The sequence below is a fragment of the Girardinichthys multiradiatus genome, chromosome 23 (assembly GCF_021462225.1).
Source record: "Girardinichthys multiradiatus isolate DD_20200921_A chromosome 23, DD_fGirMul_XY1, whole genome shotgun sequence".
In the NCBI taxonomy this organism is placed as follows: domain Eukaryota; kingdom Metazoa; phylum Chordata; class Actinopteri; order Cyprinodontiformes; family Goodeidae; genus Girardinichthys; species Girardinichthys multiradiatus.
In genome coordinates this window covers 51,118,370-51,131,870 of record NC_061815.1, presented here as the reverse complement: position 1 = coordinate 51,131,870, position 13,501 = coordinate 51,118,370, and positions in this window count along the sequence as shown.

The window sequence follows — 13,501 nt, the reverse complement described above, 5'->3', positions numbered from 1 at the left end:
GGAATTTTCTTATCAAAGTGGGTAGAAGTTGACTCATAACAAGAGAAAATCCGGACTTTGTCTTATAAGTTTTATTCAAAGGCATTCAGCGTTTGAAGACCCTGACACTGAGGTTAGTCAGTGAAACAGAGCCCCGATCAACATTTACACACAGTATTTATACCAGAAATGAGGGTGTTATCTCAACTTCAAGGAGTTTTAGAAATATGGCCCCTAGACCCTCCCCGGGTCAGAGTTAACAAAGTTATTTATGAGGCCACCCATCTACCTTCCCTTGAAATATACACTTCAGGAAGTGTTAACCATAAAACTCTCCAGCATTTGAATTTAGAGTCCATCTGCTAATAAAAACAGAACACTAATCAAACACAGAGGTCAGAGGTGAGAGGTAGATGGAAGGTCACCTGTGAGTGATACAACACAGAAACAAATGAGAGAGGTGAAGGGAATATCAGAGCACTTTGAAATAATTTTCCATTACACTCCTTTCTTCTGATTACAAGATAATCACAAAACTAAAAGAAAATTATACAAAACCATCACCCAAGGAAAAATGACCTCCACCAACCGGTTATCTGGAAAGAAAGTACCTAGAGCATAAGTAGCATCAATAGGAACTGGTACCAAAAATGGGTGATCATTAATAGCACGTGGAATCAAACAACAAACATAGCAACTATCATTTCTTATCTTCCTCACGGTTTGATGCATCAGTTGCCACCAGACATTATCAGCATGATCATAGTAGTCAGAAAAGTGATGGATCTCTCTTCGAATCCGCTGATGAGTATTATTAGCACAATTCCTCAAATTAGCCTTACATTGTCTTTGCTGTACCTTTTCCCAAATGAACACAAGAGTTATAAAAATACTTGAAATACCAATCATTAGCATCAGAACAGACCATCTTCCATTTAACTGCATCGTGACCTTGAAGTGGAATGTCCTTTCTTCTGGTACAGAAAGCAAACAGTTTTTTCTCAAAGAAAACAAATTATAAACAACTTTAAAAAAAATAATAATAATAAAAAAAAATCCTGCTGCCTCTCCTGAGTGGCTTCAAGCTGCCCTGCTACCAGTCTGGTACAGGTGGGCGGTCGTAGGAAGCTCCTCTAGAAATATATTTAGAAACAGGAACTCTAACCTGCTTAAGAAATTAAGGAGAATAAGCATCGTGGCGCATATTTGACTGTCTCTCTGTTGCAGGCGTCACCAGTTCATCATCCAGAGAAAGGTTATGTGCAATGTGTAGAAGTCTTCCCTGTATGTTTCCTATGTGTCTCTCACTGTGGTGTGTGTGCAGTGAGGCAAATGACCTTATGACTTCTAACTTTCAGGTAATGCGATGGCCTTAAGTAGATTCTGAAAAACGTGGCACTGCCCAAGGGATTATTGTGCCCTTGTAAGAACAGTGTTCTTCAACCACCTCTTCAATCACTCGCCAGTGATCAGCTTACAGTTCTTTATCTTGTGGTGGTCCGCTGTCCTCACACCTTTCAGGCCGTGGATGATCCAGTTGGAAGATGACTTGCGTCCTGGAAGCCAGATGAAACTGGAGGAGCTGGAGCTTTCCTGCAGCTTTCCTGCAGCTTTTCTGGCTGTCTAGTAGGATCTGATATGGGCCATTCCAGCACATGGACTTCCTGTGTTTTCTCCTAAATTCTCTGACCAGAATCCAGTCGCCAGGAATAAAGGACTGGAGGGTGGAAGTGGCTGTTTCTGGTAATGCAGCCTTCACTGTCTGTGAAACTTGAGAAAACACAGTGGACAGGTTTTGACAGTAAAACAACATCCTATCTTCACACAAAGATGTGGAAGAAAATTATCTTGGCAATATCCCCATGTCCAAATTAGGAGACCTGCCACACAGCACTTCAAAAGGACTGAGATTTACCTGTGTCCTTTGTCTCAATCTCATATAAGTGAGAACAATAGGCAGAGCCTTCACAACACTTGGCTAATTTTCAATTCAAAGTCCCATTCTCAAACCTAAGTGCTTAACTACATGAACTTCATCAAAACATCCAACAAAATCCAAAGAATTGATCTTCTGACTTCACCTGATATACTAGCAGTGACCATCAGCTAAATATTCTGAATATCAAAAATGTGACATGATGTTTGAGGAAGGTCTGATTACAGGTCAATATTTCATAGTTTCAGAAAACCCAAAAATAATTTCAAAAATGGTCTAATCTATGGAGATGTAAAATTTCACAAAAGAATCAACACCATAATTTCAGAGAGGTTTTCATAATGTGGTCTTAGGGAGCTATGCACCATTTATAGAAACAAAGTACAACGTCTCTCTCGCATTGTCACTAAGTCCTCACTGGAGGTCTGAGCTACCCTTTTTCCCATGAGTGCTAAAACTTTTGGAACCCCATGTTACTTTATTCTGACATTCCCCTCTTCTGGCGCAGGGTCCAACCCATGCGACAATCCAGCAAAAAGTTTGTACAAAAACGTTTTAGTAACCAAGATCACATTACATAGAACCAAAGAAATGAATTCTGACATAACCATGTGTCACTATGAATGTAATGAAAGCAACATAAAGAAAATCCAGATGTTTTTAACTGTAATTCAGTTCCATCAACAACTAAACACAAACTGTAATTATTTAGTTCATCAATGTCTCACTTAGAAATTAGTCACATATCATCCTAATTTGTTTTGTACAAAGATGAGTATTAGATTAATGGACATCCAATGTAATTTGGATGAATAAACCCTACAAATTGAATCTAATAAATAATTCCCACCAAGTATAAAGGCATGACTCTGATTCTTTATCAAAAATATATTCCTTACTTTTGCATATCTTGAACTGTCAGCTAGCTTAATGGTACCAGGGAAACTTTCAATCTAATAAATCACCAATGATTCTGCATGCAAAACTAATTCTTCAAACTAGTTTAAACTATTTCATTAACCTTTTAATAATAAAACACATAAATCTAAAAGTCATGCTACATCCTTAATTATTATACAAAAAAAACATGTTTTTAAGGCAACAATCACTACAAGCATTTTGACTCTATTGTCTCTTAAACAGTGTTAAAACTCAGGAAGGGAGGTGCTGAGCGTTACCATGACAACAAAGGCATGAACCAATCTAGTAGGTGGGCGGAGTCAGGCAGAACTAACCTCTGATTGACAGCCTATGGGCGGACCCACAGTTTCTTCATCCCATCCCACATTAGTGTAACTTAAACTGCAAAGCTATTAACATGCACCTACCTCAGAAACAAGCTGCTTCTTAACTCTCCTGAAAACTCAAAGTTTTAATCAATCTGAGATTTAGAAACATTATTCCAAACATGGATTATTGTTTCATGCAACATATAATCAAACATTCATACCAACAAAACAAAGACAAAACATCAGAGACAGACAAATGGCCAAATTTGAAGCTTCAAGAATTCAAATAAATTTTTAACAATCTCTTTTCAGAATATGTTTTCTCAACCATATCTTTTAATGCTATAATTGATCAATGTTGTTATGACAATCTTCAGGATTGTTTTTTTTTAAAAATGAGTGCACATAGTCCAAAGAGATCTCAAAGTATTTAGAAGCACAGCAACAGTTTTCTCTTATATGAATCCAAATTTACTGATGCTGAAACCTTTTGCTAATTCTTTGTACTGTAACTCTGTAATAATAACTACAATCCTGAGAGTTATTGTTATAGTTCTCTTTTTGTTTGGCTCAATTTGATCGCAGCTGCATTGCAGAATTTCAAGTTAAATGCAAAGAAGTATTTTTAATTTAATTCAATTCAAATTCAAAGATACTTTATTGATCCCCGAGGGGAAATTAGAAAAGTCAGCATTGACATTTTTATGTTATACCCAAACTAAACAAAACTGCAGTGTTTGACTTAATCATAAATTAAGATAAGAAGCTTGTCTCCAAACTGGACTTTTTCCCACATAATGTTTCAAAAAAGAACAAACATCATTTTCTTTAATTTGGCTATTTAAATTTTGAGAGTTGGGGAGAACTTATCACTAGAACCCCTCTTTAATAATCCAATGGTGATAAATGTTCCAATATTTTATCTCTTAGTAATCTGAAATTACCTTGTGTACCTTTGTACTCCTATGTATTCCTTTAATCTTTAAACCCTAAGAAATCAAACAAGGAGACTTGAGTTTGAGCCGACCATCCTCTTACTGTTAAGAGAGCCTTTATTTCTTTTCTTTTCCTAAAATAAAGGATTTTACTTGTCTTTATTCCGTTATACAAGTCCTAACCTTGGTTCCAAAACTAAACTCTTCAACCCCAATCTGTGTTCACCAGAGTAGAAATTTTGAGTATTATTGCATTTCAAAGTCACCAAAATGACTGGAACTCATCATTGGCTTAGATCTATTTTAATAAGTAATCAGCCTACCTTTAATTAAGTCTTATAATTTCATGGACCCAAAATCTATGGCTTACAGGCTTCAGGAGTCCAGGAACCACAAGTTGAGTACTACTGCATTGAACAATGGTGTTAACTTTCTGCAGAGATTGAAGGATTGGCTAAATATATTATTTCTGCTTGGACAATAATCAGATTTAAAATTATTAGTTCACAGCTCCTAATTTACCTCAGATCATATTTGCTTCTAACCCAGTTCATAAGAAGCTTCAGACAAACATTATGCTAAAAAACCAAAAACAAAACAAAACCCAGATCTGTTTTAAAATAAAGAAAAAGCATGCTTAAAAACTTGGTACTGTGGTGGAAAATAACTCCACGGTTCTGAAGGCCTTTTCATGCAGAGTCTTTTAGGAAGCAGTTTAATTTTTGTGTGGTACCACTGTCCAATCAAATTCTTTCTAAATAACCCAATTTTTTCATACTCATTTTAAAGGTTTGTTTTACCAAGGGAAATATGTTTAACAAAACCAATTACTCTCAAAAGTTTTAAAAGTTTTTAGCTGGTGATATCTTAGAAAACAACAAGTGTTTTAATATTTCTGTGCAACACAGAACTGATCAGGTGTCCTTTCCTTCTCCAAAGGGAGAAAAAAGAACCTGCAGAACCAAACCTTTCATAGTTTTTTGTCAGGACCTGATATAAGGTACAGTATAAATAAACACGCTGCATGAATCAGAAGAGGGAAGAAAAACCTAATATAACCTCTTCCCAGCAGCTGCTGTGAAAAACAATGAATTTGTACTTTCCATAAGCGTCAGTTAACACTTGCGGACAAAAACTGCACCAAACTGTAAGTACTGTGTCAGAGACTGTATGAAGACCATCTGCAGTAGAACTAAGACTGTTTTAATGAGGTCTCTACCCATTAGATTTATGGGATACAAACTCTGACAACAGAAAATTATACCTGAAGGAGAAACCCATCAGGTGTTACGCATGCGCTGGGTTTTAAAAATACTCCTTCATGAGATCTGTCCTGAGAATAACATAGAAACACATGGTTACTGCTGAGTTTTGGAGATGTTGTAACTTCCTCTGCTTTTAATAACTTTTAATAACTAGAATAATTGACCCTGAATATTCCACGACGAAAGAGAACTTGTTTCTCTAAAATAATTAACTGGAAAGTATCAAATGAGTTAAGTTATCACCCTTTTAAAGATACTTTTCTAACCCTAAAATAATATTTTAACCCGCTATATCTGTCAACGTCAAGTAAGCATCACATGAGCAGCGGTTAATAAGCGTTCTTCATTGCAGAAAATAGGAAAAGATTTATGCAAATGTGTGTGTGTTTGTACGTTACCCCCATCAGTTTCTAAATCGCTCCAGAGTCAGACTATCAGGCACACGGTCCTCTATCAGTCCAAAAAAACAACCAGGCCCTTCCCCGGTCTGTTGGTGAGACATTCAATCATTTTTTGTCCACTTTATCTTCTCCAGGAGGGAGAAAGAAGAAACTTTGCTCCGGTTTCTCTTCTGCCTTCATAAGATGTGCTTTCAATATAAATCCAGTGTATCGCTCTTCTGGCTCTTGCAAACAGCATGGATCGTTGTCCATCTCAGTGGGTCCAGACTTCTTCTGAGCTTTGTTTTTTTTTTCTTGTAGAAAGTCACACTGCGATTTTCAACATGCAGGAAGGCAGATCTCTCTCTTTCAGGCCGTGCTGGAGAAGCGTCTCTGGCGGAGTAGCCATGGAGAAGGGCAGGTTTCTAAAATCCAGACTCAAAAACGCAGATGTTGAACTTAAATCCCATATATGTGTGTATTTGTGTGTGAGAGAGGCAGAAGAAAAGTTTAGTATAGGTTCAAATTTTGTACAAATACATATTATCAGTCAGTCAGTCAGTTGTCCCCCTGCCTGTCACTTCCTTCCACAACATGAACTATACTCCTTTCTAAAACAACTTTCTTTTCACATCTCTAATGTCCCTTTTCAATTTTACCTTCTTTACCGACTGATCGCAATATTTAAGACAAACAAAACTTCCTTCAGGAAAGTTTTAACTCTTTAACCCCTTAATTGATGCACTCTGTGCTTTTTAATCTTTTCTTGTTTTTATTTTTTTATTTTTCCATCAACTGTTTTACTTGAAACTTTTTAAACTATTTAACTTATTTACACTCAAACTTCCACGCTGTGAAAAACCAAACTTATCTTCCAAATTAAAGCACATTTAACACAATCATCCCCACTTTTTCCTTTCATTATTTTATAAATCAGAGTATGAAGAAGGAGACACCCCTGATGCCTCAAGGTTCCGGAACCATTTTTTTTTTTACCTGTTCAGCGGCACGTCTGCCCACTGGCTTTTCTCCTTTATGAGGTGTAGAAAATCGCTAAAAACCACCCGCAAAACCCTGTGTTTTGCTTTATCTTATTGTTACCAATAAGAACCTCCCTGCAATTCCTTTTGCAGGGTAACCGGGCCCTCAGCTGATGTCCTCCCTCTCGCAACTCTGGAACCTAATTAATTAGTTAGGAGATGATGGTTAATGTGTAATAAAAATAATAATATACATTATATCATTCAGAGCAACTTCTCACCCAGATATATTTGAAGACAAATTGTTCGGATCTAATCAGCCAGACGCCGCAGGCGGGCATGAGGACTCCACTACCGTAATATGGAGGTGGACTGAGAACAACTCTCAGGCTGGCCAGGCGTCCGTGTCCCATCCTGCGGTCTCCTCTGGCACGTTAGATCCTGTTCGTGACGCTAAAATTGTTGTGGAATTTTCTTATCAAAGTGGGTAGAAGTTGACTCACAACAAGAGAAAATCCGGACTTTGTCTTATAAGTTTTATTCAAAGGCATTCAGCGTTTGAAGACCCTGACACTGAGGTTAGTCAGTGAAACAGAGCCCCGATCAACATTTACACACAGTATTTATACCAGAAATGAGGGTGTTATCTCAACTTCAAGGAGTTTTAGAAATATGGCCCCTAGACCCTCCCCGGGTCAGAGTTAACAAAGTTATTTATGAGGCCACCCATCTACCTTCCCTTGAAATATACACTTCAGGAAGTGTTAACCATAAAACTCTCCAGCATTTGAATTTAGAGTCCATCTGCTAATAAAAACAGAACACTAATCAAACACAGAGGTCAGAGGTGAGAGGTAGATGGAAGGTCACCTGTGAGTGATACAACACAGAAACAAATGAGAGAGGTGAAGGGAATATCAGAGCACTTTGAAATAATTTTCCATTACACTGGTCTCTGTGTCAGATGTTCAGTTACTCCTCTGCCTCCATTAGTGATAATGGTACGTGTAATAAATGTAGCATTTTTGTAGCTTTGGAGGCGAGGGTGTCGGAATTGGAGGTCCGGCTCCACGCTGTTGAAAAACCAGCAGATAGCCGAGGCCCCTTAGCCAGCGTGGAGCCACCGAGGGTAGCTCCCTGTAGCAGTCCTCCAGCAGAACCCGCGCAGCCTGGGCTTCCTGCCGGCTGGGTGACGGTACGTAGAAAGTATACAGGTCCTTCTCAAAATATTAGCATATTGTGATAAAGTTCATTATTTTCCATAATGTCATGATGAAAATTTAACATTCATATATTTTAGATTCATTGCACACTAACTGAAATATTTCAGGTCTTTTATTGTCTTAATATGGATGATTTTGGCATACAGCTCATGAAAACCCAAAATTCCTATCTCACAAAATTAGCATATTTCTTCCGACCAATAAAAGAAAAGTGTTTTTAATACAAAAAACGTCAACCTTCAAATAATCATGTACAGTTATGCACTCAATACTTGGTCGGGAATGCTTTGGCAGAAATGACTGCTTCAATGCGGCGTGGCATGGAGGCAATCAGCCTGTGGCACTGCTGAGGTCTTATGGAGGCCCAGGATGCTTCGATAGCGGCCTTTAGCTCATCCAGAGTGTTGGGTCTTGAGTCTCTCAACGTTCTCTTCACAATATCCCACAGATTCTCTATGGGGTTCAGGTCAGGAGAGTTGGCAGGCCAATTGAGCACAGTGATACCATGGTCAGTAAACCATTTACCAGTGGTTTTGGCACTGTGAGCAGGTGCCAGGTCGTGCTGAAAAATGAAATCTTCATCTCCATAAAGCTTTTCAGCAGATGGAAGCATGAAGTGCTCCAAAATCTCCTGATAGCTAGATGCATTGACCCTGCCCTTGATAAAACACAGTGGACCAACACCAGCAGCTGACACGGCACCCCAGACCATCACTGACTGTGGGTACTTGACACTGGACTTCTGGCATTTTGGCATTTCCTTCTCCCCAGTCTTCCTCCAGACTCTGGCACCTTGATTTCCGAATGACATGCAGAATTTGCTTTCATCCGAAAAAAGTACTTTGGACCACTGAGCAACAGTCCAGTGCTGCTTCTCTGTAGCCCAGGTCAGGCGCTTCTGCTGCTGTTTCTGGTTCAAAAGTGGCTTGACCTGGGGAATGCGGCACCTGTAGCCCATTTCCTGCACACGCCTGTGCACGGTGGCTCTGGATGTTTCTACTCCAGACTCAGTCCACTGCTTCCGCAGGTCCCCCAAGGTCTGGAATCGGCCCTTCTCCACAATCTTCCTCAAGGTCCGGTCACCTCTTCTCGTTGTGCAGCGTTTTCTGCCACACTTTTTCCTTCCCACAGACTTCCCACTGAGGTGCCATGATACAGCACTCTGGGAACAGCCTATTCGTTCAGAAATGTCTTTCTGTGTCTTACCCTCTTGCTTGAGGGTGTCAATAGTGGCCTTCTGGACAGCAGTCAGGTCGGCAGTCTTACCCATGATTGGGGTTTTGAGTGATGAACCAGGCTGGGAGTTTTAAAGGCCTCAGGAATCTTTTGCAGGTGTTTAGAGTTAACTCGTTGATTCAGATGATTAGGTTCATAGCTCGTTTAGAGACCCTTTTAATGATATGCTAATTTTGTGAGATAGGAATTTTGGGTTTTCATGAGCTGTATGCCAAAATCATCCATATTAAGACAATAAAAGACCTGAAATATTTCAGTTAGTGTGAAATGAATCTAAAATATATGAATGTTAAATTTTCATCATTACATTATGGAAAATAATTAACTTTATCACAATATGTTAATATTTTGAAAAGGACCTGTAGTTCTAGATCCCACGGGTTGGTGGTGACCTGTGCACCACCAACCCGTCTGCGTTTCTAACAGATTTTCCCCGCTCAGTGACACACCCGCTGAGAAGCCAACTCTGATAATTGGCAGCTCCATAGTCAGAAACGTGGCACTAGAGACACCAGCGACCATAGTCAAATGTCTGCCAGGGTCCAGAACGGGCGACATCAAATCCTACCTAAAACTGCTGGTTAAGGATCAGCATAAATACAGTAAGATTGTTATTCACGCTGGCGGTAATGACACCCGGTTACGTCAATCGGAGGTCACCAAAGTTTGTGTCTTCGGTGTGTAAGTTTGCCAAAACAATGTCGGACTCCGTAATTTTCTCTGGTCCCCTCCCTGATCTGACCAGTGATGACATGTTTAGCTGCATGCTGTCATTCAACCGCTGGCTGTCTAGGTGGTGTCCAGAAAACAATGTGGGCTATATCGATAATTGGCGAACATTTTGGGGAAAACCTGGTCTGATCCAGAGAGACGGCATCCATCCCATTTTGGATGGAGCAGCTCTTCTTTCTAGGAATTTGGCCAAATTTATTAGTTCTCCAAAACTCTGACAACTCAGGGTTCAGACCAGGAAGCAGGGTCGTAGTTTAACACTCCTCTCTGCAACTTCTGTACTGCTACCCACCCATTACCCTATTAAGACAGTGTCTCGCCCACGGCCAAAATTGAATAGATTTAAAAATAATCTAAAAGGAGGAAATCAGGAAAATCTAATAAAAATAAACACAACTCAGACCAACCATCTTTCAGTCTGATTTATTGATTAGTCCCAGAGCAATCAATAGCTACAACTCTTTTGAATATTTAATCCTTAGTTTTCCTCATCCAAATTGCAAAGCACTAAAACCTCTTCTGTTTGTTGTTTTGTACCGTCCACCAGGCCCTTACTCTCAATTTTTAGATCAGTATTCAGACCTTTTATCTGATTTAGAGTTAAATACAGATAAAGTTATTATAGTGGGGTATTTTAACATTCATGTTGACACTGAAAGTGATAGCTTAAATATAGCATTTAATGCTATCTTAGATTCAATTGGCTTTGCTCAAAACATTAACAAACCTACCCACCTTTGTCTTCATTCTCTGGACCTTGTGCTGACATATGGCAGTGAGTGTAAATACATAACAATATTTTCTCATAACCCTGTCCTGTCTGACCATTTCTTAATAACCTTTGAGTTTAATTTGGAGGCCCAGGGGACGGCCCAGGACACGCTGGAGGGACTATGTCTCTCGGCTGGCCAGGGAATACCTTGGGCTCCCCCTGGCGGAGCTGGAGGTGGTGTCTGGAGAGAGGGACGTCCGGGCGTCTCTGCTGAGTCTACTGCCCCCGCGACCCGGTCCCGGATAAGCGGAAGACAACGAGTACGAGTACATTTAGATAAAGTAAGATAACCTTGTCCTGTCTGACCATTTCTTAATTACCTTTGAGTTTAATTTAACCAAGTACTCCACACCTGAAAGAAAATTGCATTATAGTAGATCATTATCAGACGATGCTGTAACAACCTTTAAAGAATCTGTTCCACTTTTAATTTCCTCATTATCACAGAAAAACACAGTGGAGGGCAATAATTTAGTTTCTTCCCCTTCACAAATTGATTCTCTTGTTCATAGTGTTTCTTCATCATTGCGTGATGCATTAGACAATGCAGCCCCCTTGAAAAAGAAGGTAATTATTCATAGGAGGCTAGCTCCTTGGTTTAATTCAGAGCTGCATACTTTAAGGCACAATGTTAGAAAATTGGAGAGAAAATGGCGCTCTACACACCTAGAGGATTCCTACTTAATCTGGAAAAATAGCCTACTGTTGTATAAAAAGACACTTCACCAAGCTAGAACAGCTTATTTCTCATCATTAATAGAAGAGAACAAGAATAATCCTAGGTTTCTCTTTAGTACAGTTGCTAAATTTACACAGAGTCATAGCTCTGTTGAGCCATCCATTCCCTTAGCTCTTAGCAGTCATTTTTTATGGGATTCTTCTTAAATAAAATTGATTCTATTAAAAAGAAAATCTTCGACATACTCCTGAAGATGATAACTTCATCCTCAGCAAGTGAGACAACATTGGAAATAACTGCAGAACCTGATTTGAGTTTGGACTGTTTTGATCCTGTGGAGCTTCCTGAGTTATCAGAAATATTAGCTTCATCTAAACCTTCAACTTGTATGTTAGACCCAATCCCAACCAAATTATTTAAGGAAGTGTTCCCTCTGATTACCAGCCCCATTTTAGATATGATTAATATATCTTTAGTAAATGGATCAGAACCACAGGCTTTTAAGTTAGCTGTATATAAACCTTTACTCAAGAAACCTTCGCTTGATCGAGATGATTTAATAAATTACAGACCTATATCCAATCTTCCATTCTTATCTAAAATTCTTGAGAAAATTGTTGCTAATCAAATGTGTGAACATTTATACAGCAATGACCTGTTTGAAGAGTTTCAGTCAGGTTTCAGAGCTCATCATAGCACTGAAACAGCTCTGCTGAAAGTCACTAATGATATTCTTATGGCCTCAGATAATGGACTTGTGTCTGTTCTGGTTCTGTTAGATCTCAGTGCTGCATTTCATACAGTCGACCATAATATTCTCTTAAAAAGGCTGGAATATGCTGTAGGGATCAGGGGAACAGCGCTAGGCTGGTTTAAATCTTATCTGTCTGACAGATTCCAGTTTGTTCATGTAAATGATAAATCATCTTTAAACTCCAGGGTTAATTGTGGAGTACCACAGGGTTCAGTACTTGGGTCAATTCTCTTTACTATATATATGCTTCCAATAGGTCAAATTATCAGGCAGCATAGGATAAAGTTTCACTGTTACGCTGATGATACTCAGCTTTATTTATCCATAAATCCTGATGAACCCAACCAGTTAGATAGTCTACAAGCATGTCTTGAAGATATAAAAACTTGGATGACTTTAAATTTTCTGCTTCTAAATTCAGACAAGACAGAAGTTTCGTCTTTGGACCGGAGTCTTTAAAAAAGAAACTGCTTAGTCAATCACTTAACCTGGATGGCATTAAATTGACCTCTGATAATAAAGTAAAAAACCTTGGTGTTAACTTTGACTAGGACATGTCATTTAAATCCCATATTAAACAGGTTTCTAGGATTTCCTTCTTTCACCTCCAGAACATTGCCAACATTAGAAATATCCTGTCCAGGAGTGACACTGAAAAACTAGTCCATGCATTTGTTACTTCAAGGCTGGACTATTGTAATTCTTTACTATCAGGATGTCCACAAAATGCAGTTAAAAGCCTTCAGCTGATTCAAAATGCTGCCTTTCTATCAGCTGATATGATGATAGCATCACAGTTAATGCAGATTGGAGCACTATATAACCCTCATGGGACTCTCCCATCTCACCAAATCCCAAACTTTTTCTGTTAGATCAGGACTGGTGACTGTGGAGGTCAGTGGAGTACAGGGAACTCATTTTGACATAGTATCCATCAAAGGATTGCTTCACTGTGTTAATGAAGGGATGGACATGGTCTGCAACTATTATCAGTCAGGCTTTGGTGGTTAAATGCTCACTTAATACTAAGAGGCTAAAAGTGTGACTGATATGGATGGATCCTTGCTTCAATGTCGTTTAAACTAAATTCTGATCCTGCCATCTGGAATCAACTCATAAAACCAGGATGTTTCCAATCTCTACTGTTATCTTTGGCTCATCCACAAAACAGGACAGGTCCAGACTGCAACGAATAATCAGGACTGACCTTCCCTCCATCTAGAACATATACAGGTCTAGGGTCAGGAAAAGAGCTGCTAAAATCTCTGCAGACCCCACACACCCTGCACATAAACTGTTTAGAGTTTTACCTTCAGGTGGCGCTACAGAGCACTGTTCGCTAAAACCAGCCGCCACAGAGACAGTTTCTTCCTCCAGGCTGTTTCTCTGTTGAACATTTAA